The sequence below is a fragment of the Mobula birostris genome, chromosome 4, assembly GCF_030028105.1.
Source record: "Mobula birostris isolate sMobBir1 chromosome 4, sMobBir1.hap1, whole genome shotgun sequence".
Taxonomy (NCBI): Eukaryota; Metazoa; Chordata; class Chondrichthyes; order Myliobatiformes; family Myliobatidae; genus Mobula; species Mobula birostris.
In genome coordinates, this window is record NC_092373.1 from 175,711,540 (window position 1) to 175,723,746 (window position 12,207).

A 12,207-nucleotide genomic window follows, 5' to 3' on the forward strand; every position below is an offset into this window, starting at 1 on the left:
TTTTAATGTCTACCTTCCTCTTGCATTTCCTCTCCAAAATACACTCAGTGGCCACTTTATCAGGTATCGCCAGTCTTTTGCTGCCATATCCCATCCACCTGAAGGTTCGATGTGTTGTCCATTCAGATGTGCACTCTTCTGCACATCACTGTTGTAACACAGTTATTTGAAATACCATCGCCTTCCTGTCAGCCTGAACTGGTCTGGCCATTCTCCTCTGACCTCTCATTTACGAAGTGTTTTCACCCACTGAACTGTGACTCACTGGATTTTTTTTTTAGTTTCACACCATTCAGTAATCTCTAGAGACTGTTGTTTGTGAAAATTCCCAGAGATCAACAGTTTCTGAGATACTCAAACCATCCCATCACTCATTCCACAGTCAAAGTTGTTCAGATCACATTCTTTCCTATTCTGATGTTTGGGTCTGAACAACAACTGAGCCTCTTGACCGTGACTGCATGCTTTTATGTATTGAGTCACTGCCACATGATTGGCTGATTATATATTTGCATTAAGCAGCAGCAGGTTTATAGGTGTACCAAATAAAGTGGCCATTGAGTGCATGGAGTACTTCTCCAAGTTAAACTCGGTCTCCCATTTCTCCACCTACATTTTCTAACTGATCTATTTCCTGCTACACCTTTTGACAACTTTCCTTCACTACCCATAACTTCAATGTTTGTGTTGACTACAAATTAACCATTGAACTACCTACATTTTCAACTAAATCATTTATGGATGGATCTTTGTGCATCACCAATGATCACAGATGTCCAGACAGAGAATGCCCCTCCTTTGTCTTTGATGGCCAAGCCAATTCTGGATCCAACTGACCAATGCAGAGTGGTTCCCACCTGACTTAATCTTCTGGACCAGCTTGCTGTGAGGGGCCTTGTCAAATGAGGGCAGGGGGTGAGAGTGCATGAGAGGGTCAAGTGAAAAACTGAACAAATGAGAATGTGAAGGAGAGCAAGTGTGACAGGAAAGTATTGGCTGCCTCCGACTTTGATCTCTGCTTATCTTGGTCCAGAGTTCACTACCACAGTTAAATATTCAGGGTAATTTGTGTTGCTCTTTGTCTTGCAAATAATAAGCCTTGGAGCTGAGTGGAGGGAGCCATGTGCAGTTTGTAACCCAGCCCAACAAGAGCGGGATTCATGGAGTTAGGGTTGGTCAGGTTGGGTGGGTGGGAGAGTGAGAGGGAGGGATTGACTGAGGTGGGAGATAGGCAGTACTAGAGGGTGTGGAATGAAAGGTGTAGGGAAGAGATGGGGTGGGGTTTGAGTGGACAGGGCCGTGGGTTAGGGTTACGGTGGGGAAAGGGGGTGGCTGTTGCTGGTGATGGGCTGGAGGTGCGGGGTAGAGAGAAGAAAGCAGGGGATACAGTTGTGGGAGCTGACGTTTGAGAAGGGGAATGAGGAAGCAGGTTGGTTGGAGAATTTGTGAAGGGGCAGTATCAAGGGGCAGAGAAATTTGGTGGTGGGGTGAAGGGGGTAAGAGCGAGAGGGGTGAGGGATGGCCAGAGAGTGAGGGGTGTGGGAGGGGCTGTCACCTCAGTAGCTTCTGCATTACAGGTTCTTAGCAGCAGGGGGCATCACAGACTCAGTTACCAACACTAGAAACACGGAGACAGGTGGAGCAGATGGAGGTTGTGGGATATTGCAAGGGAGAAGCAACTGAGGGTGTTTTTGAGGGAGGGGGAAGGGAGAGGCAGTCAGCAGCAGGGCAGTGTGATGAACATTGCTGGGACCGGGGTTGGGGGGGAGGTGGCAGGTGGATTAGAGGAGCAGCAAATGTAACCCCACCATTTCAGAAAGGAAGGAGAAAGTTGGGATTGTGGACAGGTTATCATGACATCGGTATTAGAGAAACCACTGGAGCCTAGTACAAAGAATAAGGTCACAGGCACTGGGAAATCATCAGTGGAATTAGACAAGTCAGCATGGGTTCCTGGAAGGGAAGTTGTGTTGAGGATGTGGCTGGTGGAGTGGGCAAAGGAACTGAGGGTGTGGAGGGTCTGGATTTTCAGAAAGTTTTTGTTTTTGTGGAGTGCAGGAAAGATTTACAAGGATGCCACCAGGACTTGATAGATTGAGTTAATGAGAGAGGATTATCAGGCTAGAACGAAAGAGACAGAGGTGTTCTTAAAGAGGTTTGTGATATCATGAGGGGCAGAGGTAGGGTGAATGCACTCAGTCTTTTTCCCAACATTATGGAATCAAGAACAGGGCCTAGGTTTAAGGTGAGAGTGGGAAAGATGTACCAGGAACGTGTTTTCATACAGAGAGTGTTATCCATGTTGTATCAGCTGCCAGAGGAAGTGGTTGAGGTGCGTACAAAACAACTTTAATAGACAGTGGAAAGGGTTGGAAAACTTTGGTAAGTTTGGTCATTTGGATTAGCTTTGACAGGGCCTCTTGCTTGGCATGGGCAAATTAAGCAAAGGCCTCATTTCCATGCTCTATGACTCCATGACTGTGATTCTAAGTCCCACATTAAACATTGGTGGAAAATTGAAGGCTGTGGGATTGAGCACGGACCGAGAGTAGGAATCTAGGTGGGAGGCAGCGATGGATGGGGAAGCACAGGATCAGTGCCTGTTCCTGGCCATTCCCTGGATGCACCAACAACCTCAAAATGGGAAACAAGTGAAATACGTCCAAGTCTGCCAACAAACTGAAACTGGGTGAAATTGTGAATTAGGAGAAGGTGCAAAGAGCCTTTCACATAGCTTAGACAGGTGAATGAGTAGGCAAAGTTACCCACTTTCAGAGAGAAATCAGATAGTCAGAAACGTCCTGAAACACTGACTGTTTATTCCTCTCCGTGGAATTCCATTAGAACTTTTTGTGTGTTGCTCAAGATTTCCTGCATCTACAGAACCTGGAATGCAGATGTTGCGAAATGATGGAATACAGTTTTGGGAAATGTACGATAATGTGTTTTGGTAAAAGGAACAATATTGTGGACTATTATCTAAATGGGGAGAAAATTCAAACATCAGAGGTGCAGAGGGACTTAGGAGTCCTCGTGCAAAACTCCCAGAGGGTTAATTTACAGGTTGAGTTTGTGGTAAAGAAGGCAAATGCAATGTTGGCAATTATTTCAAGTGGAATAGAATATACAGGCAATGAGATAATGCTGAGCCTTTATAAGACACTAGCCAGGCCCCACTTGGAGTATTGTCAACAGTCTTGGGCCCCATATCTCAGAAAGGATGTGCTGTAATTGAAGAGAGTCCAGAGGAGATTCATGAGAATGATTCTGGGAATGAAGAGGTTAACATATGAGGAGCATTTGGGCCTGTAGTCACTGGAATTTAGAAGAATGCCAGGGGATCTCATTGAGATCTACTGAATGTTGAAAGGACTAGATAGGGTGGATGTGGAGAGGATATTTCCTATAATGGGGGTATCCAGAATTAGAGGGCACAGACTCAAAATTGAGGGGTGACCTTTTAGAACAGATGTAAGGAGGATTTTTTTTAGCCAGAGAGTAGTGAATCTGTGGAATGCTCTGCCACAGACTGCGGTGGAGGCCAAGTCCGTGGGTATATTTAAGGCAGAAGTTGATCATTTCCTGATTGGTCAGGGCATCAATGGATATGGCGAGAAGGCAGGTGTATGGGGTTGCGTGGGTTCAGGGTCAGCCATGGTGGAATGACACAGCAGACGTGGCAGGCTGAATGGCCTAATTCTGCTCCTATGTCTTATTTTCCCTCAATAAATAAATCTCTTGTGTTTAGGACTATTACATGTTGTTTGATCGAGCTGACTTACAAAGAGACTTGATGTCTTCACACACTGACCTCGGAAGGGAAACGTTAGGTGTAGCCTGGAGAGAAGGCTCAGAGGACTGGGCCTTATTGCATGAGGTTTTGACCACAGGAGGAGTTCTGGTCTCCTTGCTCCAGACTTACCTTGTCGGGAGGGAAGCAAAGGTCCACCAACTGTCGCGGCAAGGTGACCAGAAATTGGGAAAACTTGGCCAGTGTCCACCGAGTTGAGGAGAATGAAAAGAGATTTGACTTTAACTACAAACTTGTGATAGGAATATACACAAAATGCTGGGGAGTCTCAGCCCGAAAAGTTGACTGTTTATCTCCCCCTGGTGCAGTATTTTGAACGTGTCGCTGAAGACACCTCGCATTCGCAGAGGTCTCATTTCTAGACCCTGACGAATGGTTTGCAGGACTTCCCGGTGCGGAGGCTGGAACAGGGCGGCAGGTCTGAGACTGAGATGAGGGGGTGGGGGGGAGAGGAGGAGCCAGGCAACCGGTGGGGAGAGTGATATCCCGATGAGGGAGGGTCTGAGGGGGGCGGGAGCGGGGATGGGAGGACGGAGGGGGGAAGGGGGAGAGGATCTGGGCCGAACTTCCTGCCCGAAGTCGGGGCGGTGCATCGTTGCGGCGGGGGCGGGGCGGGGAATTTCCCGGCCGGGAGGAAGAGCTGAGTGGCCGCGCATGGAGCGCTGAGACAGCGGCCGCCCCGCTCAGCCCAGGCCGGAGAACATCCCAACTGGTCCCTGAGCTGGAGAGGCCGCGGTAAGTAAGGGGTGGGGTGGGGTGCGCTGGGGGTGGGGGGGAGATCCCGGGGAGGGGGCCGACCCCGAGGAGGGGGCCGACCCCGAGGAGGGGGCCGACTACCGCCGCTGATCTTCCGCCCGGGGCCGAACCGACTGTGGGCGCTCCGTGCACCGGGAAAGGGCCCGGTCTCCGATGTTCGGTGTTTGTCTGAAACGCGGAGCGGAGGGACAGTGGGGTGAGTGCCTCGGAGAGGGAGGAGTTAACCCCGGCGGGGCTGCTGGCGGAGGGTAGCGCTGTCGTCCTGCTGCCGGATCTCGAGTCCCGGGGCTGGGCTCTCGGCACCGGCTGTGATGAGAGAAGGGAAGTCTCGCCAATGGGAGTTGAGGTGATGGGCAATCTGTGTGTCAGGAGCCAGTTTGACGTCGGGCTGTGCGGTCCTGTGATGGTTGTGGGAACTATATGATAATTCACCAAGTGGGATAACGAGGTGTTTTCCTCTGGTGGATCAGTCAAACGTGAGTACATCCTGTTCGCCACCACACACGTTAATTGTACACCTTGCCTGGAGGAGCAGAACTGGTGCTGAGGCAGAGTTGAGTTTCAGGTGTCTGCGTTGGTCTCCCCTTCTTGCAGCTGAGCGCTTGGTGAGGGGTCTGCCAACTGGACACTGCTTTCTCCCATCTCAGGCTCAGCTGTGAGAGTAAACTCAACAAATCAGTGGAGATTCTGGGAGCTGTGTCTGCCCAGCCCAGCACCACGTTGTCCTTTCTGGTGAAACAGGAGTGGGGAGTTTCACTGATCCGTAAGACATGAGCAGGACTAGGCCTTTTGGCCCATCGAGTCTGACTGGATTGTATGGATTCCGGGGAGGGAGGCAACTGTTGAACTCATTGGGAGTTGGAGCAAGTGGCGACCATATTAAACCACAAAAGTTTCAGAGGGGGTGTTGAAATGGTGCTTTCTCTTGTGGGGAAGGGTCGATTACTGACTGGGCTGTAGCTTCAGAATGAGGGGCTGTTTGTTGTAATTCTTTACCCGTAGAGTCGCTGAACCAGGAGGCATTCATTGTGTGGGATTACGGGGAGGAACCGGGCTGAAAGAGAAGAATGGTTTCCTGTTCCCGTCTGGTATGTGGATAGGGTTCAGTTACTGATCTACTGACCCAGGGGGTGAGACTGACAATCCAGTAATGACACTGTGATTTGGAAGAGACAAGCTGGTCACTATGGAAACGACCTGACCCATCAACACCCAACTCCTTCACTGAGGCAGGGCATGGTGAGGCACAGGGGCGCAAAAGCAATGGGACTAGTGTAGATTGGTATCATGATCGGTGCAGACACTCTGGGGCAAAGGGCCTGTCTCTACAGGGGACTGCACTGTCCTCTCCCACTCTGACCTAACTGAGGCTCCCAACTCTCCTCATCTGGTTGAAGATGGAGTGCCTCCTGAGGGGGTCCTGTAAACCACTCAGTTGTGTTGCTGCATTCAAACAGGTGGGCAACAGATGCGGAGTCACTATGGTCACTCCCAGCCTCGTCGTGCTCGCGGAACACCTGCAGGCCGATCTCCAACTCGGGAGAGCCTTCCCACAGACGTCGTGGAGTTCATCCCTAGTGTTGGTTCACCGAGCAACCACCGGACAGTTGACCTCTCGGAATCAGACCCTAAATGTTCACTGGGTTTCATCTCCTAAGTTGCAGACGAAGGTTGAACAAGTTGGGTCTTTATTCTTTGGAGCGTAGAAGGTTGAGGAGGAACTTGATAGAGGTATTTAAAATTAGGAGGGGAATAGATAGAGTTGACATGGGTAGGCTTTTTCCATTGAGAGTGGGGGAGATTCAAACAAGAGAACATGAGTTGAGAGTTAAGGGGCAAAAGTTTAGGGGTAACATGAGGGGGAACTTCTTTACTCATAGAGTGGTAGCTGTGTGGAACGAGCTTCCAGCAGAAGTGGTTGAGGCAGGTCCGATGTTGTCATTCAAAGTTAAATTGGATAGATACATGGACAGGAAGGGAATGGAGGGTTATGGGCTGAGTGCAGGTTGGTGGGACTAGGTGAGAGTAAGAGTTCGGCATGGACTAGAAGGGCTGAGATGGCCTGTTTCCGTGCTGTAATTGTTATATGGTTATATGTCAGATTCTACCAGCACATCCCTGGGTCGGTCCTGTCACACCCACAGGACAGGCCCACCGGTCATGGTGGCTTAGTAATGTATTGGTGGGAGGGAGTAGGCCATGGGGTCATCCACATTGACTCCTGATGCCACGAAGTCATTTGTTTTCAGGTTACCCATGGCAAGGAAACCCCCTCCTGATCACCATCCACCCAGAGCTAATGAATTGGGGCTCCTCCCTCTTAAGGAACACTGAGTGCAGCCCGACACAGAATGCCCCTTGGGTGGGGACCTCAGTATCCATCACAGATGACGCCACCACTGACCCAAGTGTCTGGGTCCAGGAGGATGGGAGTCCCTGACTGGGTTTACAGCAGGTAGTGAGTGACCAGCAATGGGACAAACACACTGGGCCCCGTCCTCACCCGTCGCCCTGTGGTAGATACATCTGTCCCTGGGAGTACTGGTACGGGTGGCCATTGTGCTGTCCCTGTGGTGCCACAGTTCTGTCTTCACTCTGAGGACACCCGCCATCATAATGTGTGGACTTCACTCGTGATAACTGGGACCTGGATTTCTGGACCCTTGTGGACATTCCTGACAGTGATGGACTCTGTGATCACAGCTCAGGAGCTCAGACGTTGGGCAGGAGGTGGCCAATTACCCCTGGCCTCTAAAAACTGGAGTGGAAGCAACTCTTCCTCGATCCTGAGGAGGGGAACAGTGACAGACCCGGCAACTCCATGAGGTGCCGTCACCTCAAGTCTGTCCCCTCACGGCCTGGCGTGTCCTCACTCAGCCATGCTGTCAAACCAGGGGACCCGTGTGTGCAGACAGATGAGCTGGGAACACCATCAGAGATACTGAGGGTGAGGCGGGTACATGGGGCTGTGTGTGTGTGACACGGATAGACAGAGTGAGATGTCCCACCGTAATGGCTCAGGTTGAAGCTCTGTAGACAGCCATCTGGTTGTGAATGGTGGCGGACAATTCAACCATGGACAGGTGGATGAGGCTCCAAGGAGATCCCCATCCTCAGTGACACAGGATCCGACCTGTGAGGGCTGTGGACGAGGCTGAAGCACTCACAACCGCGTTCAGTCAGAAGCGGAATGATCCATCTCGGCTTCCCTTCCGAGATCCCACCAGAACAAAAGCCATTCACTCTGATGGTCTCCTGACGATCCCATTCACCCCCTGTGATATCAAAACAGCTGAGAGCTCCCAGTAGTGTGCAGGTTGTCCAGGTGTGCCGTTAGTAAGTGATGGAGGGTGTCACTAACAGTGTTGTCAGTGGCACTTCACTCAACAGCAACCTCCCCAGTGAGAAATCCTCATCACAGCCCAGGTCCGAACTTGATCCAGTGCACTGATCACAAACGAGAACATCTGTAGGTGCTGGAAATCCAAGCAACACACACAAAATGCTGGAGGAACTCAGCAGGCCAGCCTGCATCTATGGAAAAGAATACGGTTGACATTTCAGGCTGAGACCCTTTGGCAGGACATCGTGACTTCCCTGACATTGTGGCAGAGTTTGAGTGCAGCTTCTTGGAACCCTGGTGATAAAGAAGTCAATGGACATCAAAAGTGAATATACTCTTGCAGTTGGGCTTATACCGCGTACAAGGAAGAGGTCCAGTGTTTTGACCTCATTGCCGGAGACCATGATGTCCAAGATCAGCTTCAGCTTCTTCATTGATGACCTTCCTTCCAACATAAGATGTTTACTGATTGTTCAGTGTTTAATCCCCTTTGTAACTTAGTTAATGAAGCAGCCCATACCTACAAAGCCTGGACAACATCCAGGCAGGTAACATTCTCACCACAAAGGTACCAGGCAATGGACATCTACACCAGAGACTATAATCACCTACCCATGACATTTTTGTGACAGTATCACCATCCATTTCTCCCTCCCTCAACACATTGGGGTCACATTAATCAGAAACTCCACTGGACCAGATAGACACATCCCATGGCTATAAGAGTAGGTCAAGGCTGGGGATCTCACAATGAGAGACTCTCCTCCTGACACCGCAAGGCCGCCCCGCCATCTACGAGGCACAAGAGTAGTGGAATATTCTCCGCTGGCTTGGCCAAGTGCAGCATTAATAACTCTCAAGAAGTTCAACTCCTTCCAGGGAAAAGTAGTGGAGGGAGGGAGGGTGTGGATGGGGTACTGTCTGCTCAGTCAATACACCATCCACCCCTTAAGCACTCCCTATCTCCCTCCACCACCAGTGCACTTGTCTACAAAATGAACTGATGTTACTCACGCAGGCTACTCTGACAGACATCCCAAACACATCACCTCTGACACCAAGAAACATGAGGGATCAGAGGAGCATTTCCACCTGGAGGATCCCCCCCCCCCCCCCGCCCCAGCTCACACATCATCCTGACTCGGAAACGTAAGTACTGATGAAGGGTCTCGGTCCGAATTGTCAACTGTTTATTCCCCTCCGTGGGCCTGCTGAGTTCCTCCAGCGTTTTGTGTGTGTGTGTGAGACTGGGAAACATTGCCGGTCCTTCACTGTCACTGCAGCTAAACCCTGTTACGACCTTCTAACATGACTGAAATGGCTCAAGTATGCAGCTCCCTCCCCCCCTTCTCGAGGGCAACTGGAGATGGACAATAAACTGTGTCTGCCTGACCAAAAATGGCCAGATTCTGAAGCTGAATCTTATGTTTATATTAACAGGGTGCCTGCCGCTTTAGCGTTAGGGACAGAAGTCACACTCCCATTCATTACACTGAATAAACTTATCCAGTCATTTCTCATGTTGGGGGATCTTGCTGTGCCCAGACTATCTGCCACGTTTCCTGTAGTGCAGATGTGTCTATACTTCACTCCTAGTGAACACACACTTTGGATGTGTTGAAGGGCTGCTATACAAACGCAGGATTTTCCATCTGGGTTCTTGTACTGGTGAACAAGGGACTATTTGTGAGTCTCCTCCCAGGCTGGGAACTCAGCCTGTTACATTGTTGCTGGAATCAGTTACATTGTTAATGATATGAAGTGATACTATCTGTATCTCTATTATTCAAAGTAACTTTAAACTGAGACTTCAGTTACACTCATCCTCTGATACTGAGGGACAGCTAGTGACAGACTGGAACTAACCATGTGCATACCCTGTGTGGAGAAGGCTCTATGCGCCAGCGTTTTCAGATCGAAGCAGCAGGCATTAATTTCCTGCAAGTGTTGCAGTAAATCCCACCCCCACATATGTAACTAGCACCTGTTCTTCACGGGCAGTCCCTTGGGATGGAATTTTACTCCCTTCCGCTCCGGTCCTCTGTGCCCTGAGGTGAATGTGGGAACCACAGACTCACCCCCAGACGGGTCTGGAGAAGGCTGACAGGGCAGGCAGTAGTCCATGGGGTGGTCCACTCCTCCTGACGTGTACTGACCGTCTCCGTGCACTCTGAGTTCGCAGATCTCCAGTTTAAGTGATCATGGACCACGGATTTCCAGGAGTCATGGGAATGTTGCATTTTAGAAGTAGATTCTGAGCACATCACTGAATCTTTTCCGCTGTCTGGCCAGTGTTCTCTCCCCATGAGCTTGTTTTCGAGACAGTGCTGGCCGTGCATTGAACTGCCCAGCTGTGTCTAACCTGGTGCCTGGGATGTTGGCCAGGGAGACATTGCTCCCAGTGGATTTGGAAGAATGTTCAGTTTGGGTCATTTGCACAAGTAAGTGAATTCACAGGTGCAATGAGAAACTTGCTTACAGCAGCATCAGATAAACAGCATTCACAAGATAGACACATCCCATGGAACAACAAATTAAAGATTTCAATAAGATTGAAGGAGTACAGTGAAAATTTACAAGGATGTTGCCAGGAATTATAGGGAAAGATTGAACAGGTTAGCACTTTATTTAGAATTTATTTAAGTCTTCCATCCATCCCACAATGTGAGGGAGTAAAATTCTTTGTGTTATGACTCCACCGTAATGTAGAGACATGTTTACTGAGTGGTTGACATTCTCCACTGCAGCACGCGGTGATACTGTGCATCAGGATCGTGGCACTACAAGACCTTTGCTTTGGAGCTGACAGCTGCAAGACCACTCTCCTGTCTGCCTCAGCGAACGGCTTCCAACGAGGGCCTGGAGCTCGGCCTCTGAACAGGCATCATCTGCATGTTTGCGGCTCAGCAAACATTGGGTGACCTGGTTCTGGAGCGAGGTGATGTGGGTGGGAGGGTTTCCTGTTAGCTCTGTGGATCGGCTGTGGAAGCCTGTTGAAGGTGGGGCAGCACTGAGAATGGGTCTGCTGTGGACCCTTGGTCAGGATTACAGTTTTACGGTGCAAAGGAATTTCCGCAGGAAATCAGATTTGAGAAAGAAGTATGGCAGTCCTCGACGGGGGTAGCCAGTTGTGAGGTTTATTGTCACTGATATAGTTGGTGAAGTTTATATTTTGTGGCAGCAGTATGGTGCAATTACAACAGTTACAATAAACATAAACAGCACAAGAGGAGAGTGACGTTGTGAAATAGGGTTCATGGACTGTTTAGAAATCCAAGGGCAGAAGGGAAGAAGCTGTTTCGAAAATGTTGAGTGTGTGACCTTAGGCTTTTTTTTCTGTTCCTCCTCCTTGAGGATGTCAACGAGAAGAGGGCATATCCTGGGTTATGGGGGTCCTTCGTGATGGATGTAAGGTATCACCGTTTAAAGATGTCCTCGATGGTGGGGGAGACTGGTGCCCAGGGTGGGGGAGCCCAGTGCCCATGGTGGAACTGGCTGAGTTTACAACACTCTGCACCTTTTTCCGATGCTGTGTGTCACCAGCTCCGTATCAACCAGTTTGAATGCTCTCCATGGTACATCTGTAGAAATGTTCTGGAGTCTTTGGTGACGTACTGAATCTCCTCAAGCCTATATACAGTGGATTCTGGTTAATTGGGACACATCTGTACATTTTGGCCAATTGAATGGCTACCCCAATTAGCTGATTTTATGAAAATGGTTAAAAATATATGAAAAAGATAAACTGCCATTTAACTGAGTAATACGTTATGTTATTTAAATGAAATACAGACAAATTTAACTGTACTACACAGTGCTGTAAAACTGTAGTTCCTAATAGTTATCAACAGAGGAATTTATCCAGTGTTCTTGCCATGTTCTTTTCTTCATCTTAAGCCCACCATCCCTCCTGGGCCACTGACAGAAGCTCAACTGAGTACTTTGTCCAGGACTAGACTTTCAAGTTGTCCCCAGGTGTAGCCCATCTTTGAAGATCCTTTCTCTCCCAGGATTGAGGTTTTTGGAGCTTCTTTTGACCTTTCTGTGTCTCTGGGTTTTTACGGGATGGGTTTGCTAGCCCCATGTCCAATCTTCCTCCTTACACAGTCAGGCCTGGGACCGTCTGTGGCAGAGTTGTGTTCTTTTGATTGTGCTGATTTTGTTCATTTACAGTCAGAGAACTATTGCAGTTAATGGACTGCCCTCATACAATTGCATCTTCCAATTCTTCATTTTCGAAGATTCAGAGTACATTTATTATCAAATGCCCCACTTCGCATTGATCGTCCCATTCAAA

General features: G+C 49.4%; 1 protein-coding gene across 2 annotated transcripts in view; it reads left to right on the plus strand.

Moving 5' to 3' along the window:
- The first annotated feature begins 4,372 nt into the window (after positions 1 to 4,372).
- LOC140196778 (nuclear factor NF-kappa-B p105 subunit-like) overlaps positions 4,373 to 12,207 on the plus strand; it is a 129,295-nt gene continuing 121,460 nt past the window's right edge. The window contains exon 1 of one of the 2 annotated variants that reach the window (XM_072256553.1): positions 4,373 to 4,546. The gene's annotated coding sequence lies outside the window, so the exon portion shown is untranslated. Of the gene's footprint in view, positions 4,547 to 5,022; positions 5,044 to 12,207 lie in introns of those variants that run through there. The other variant, XM_072256554.1, reaches the window with a different exon arrangement.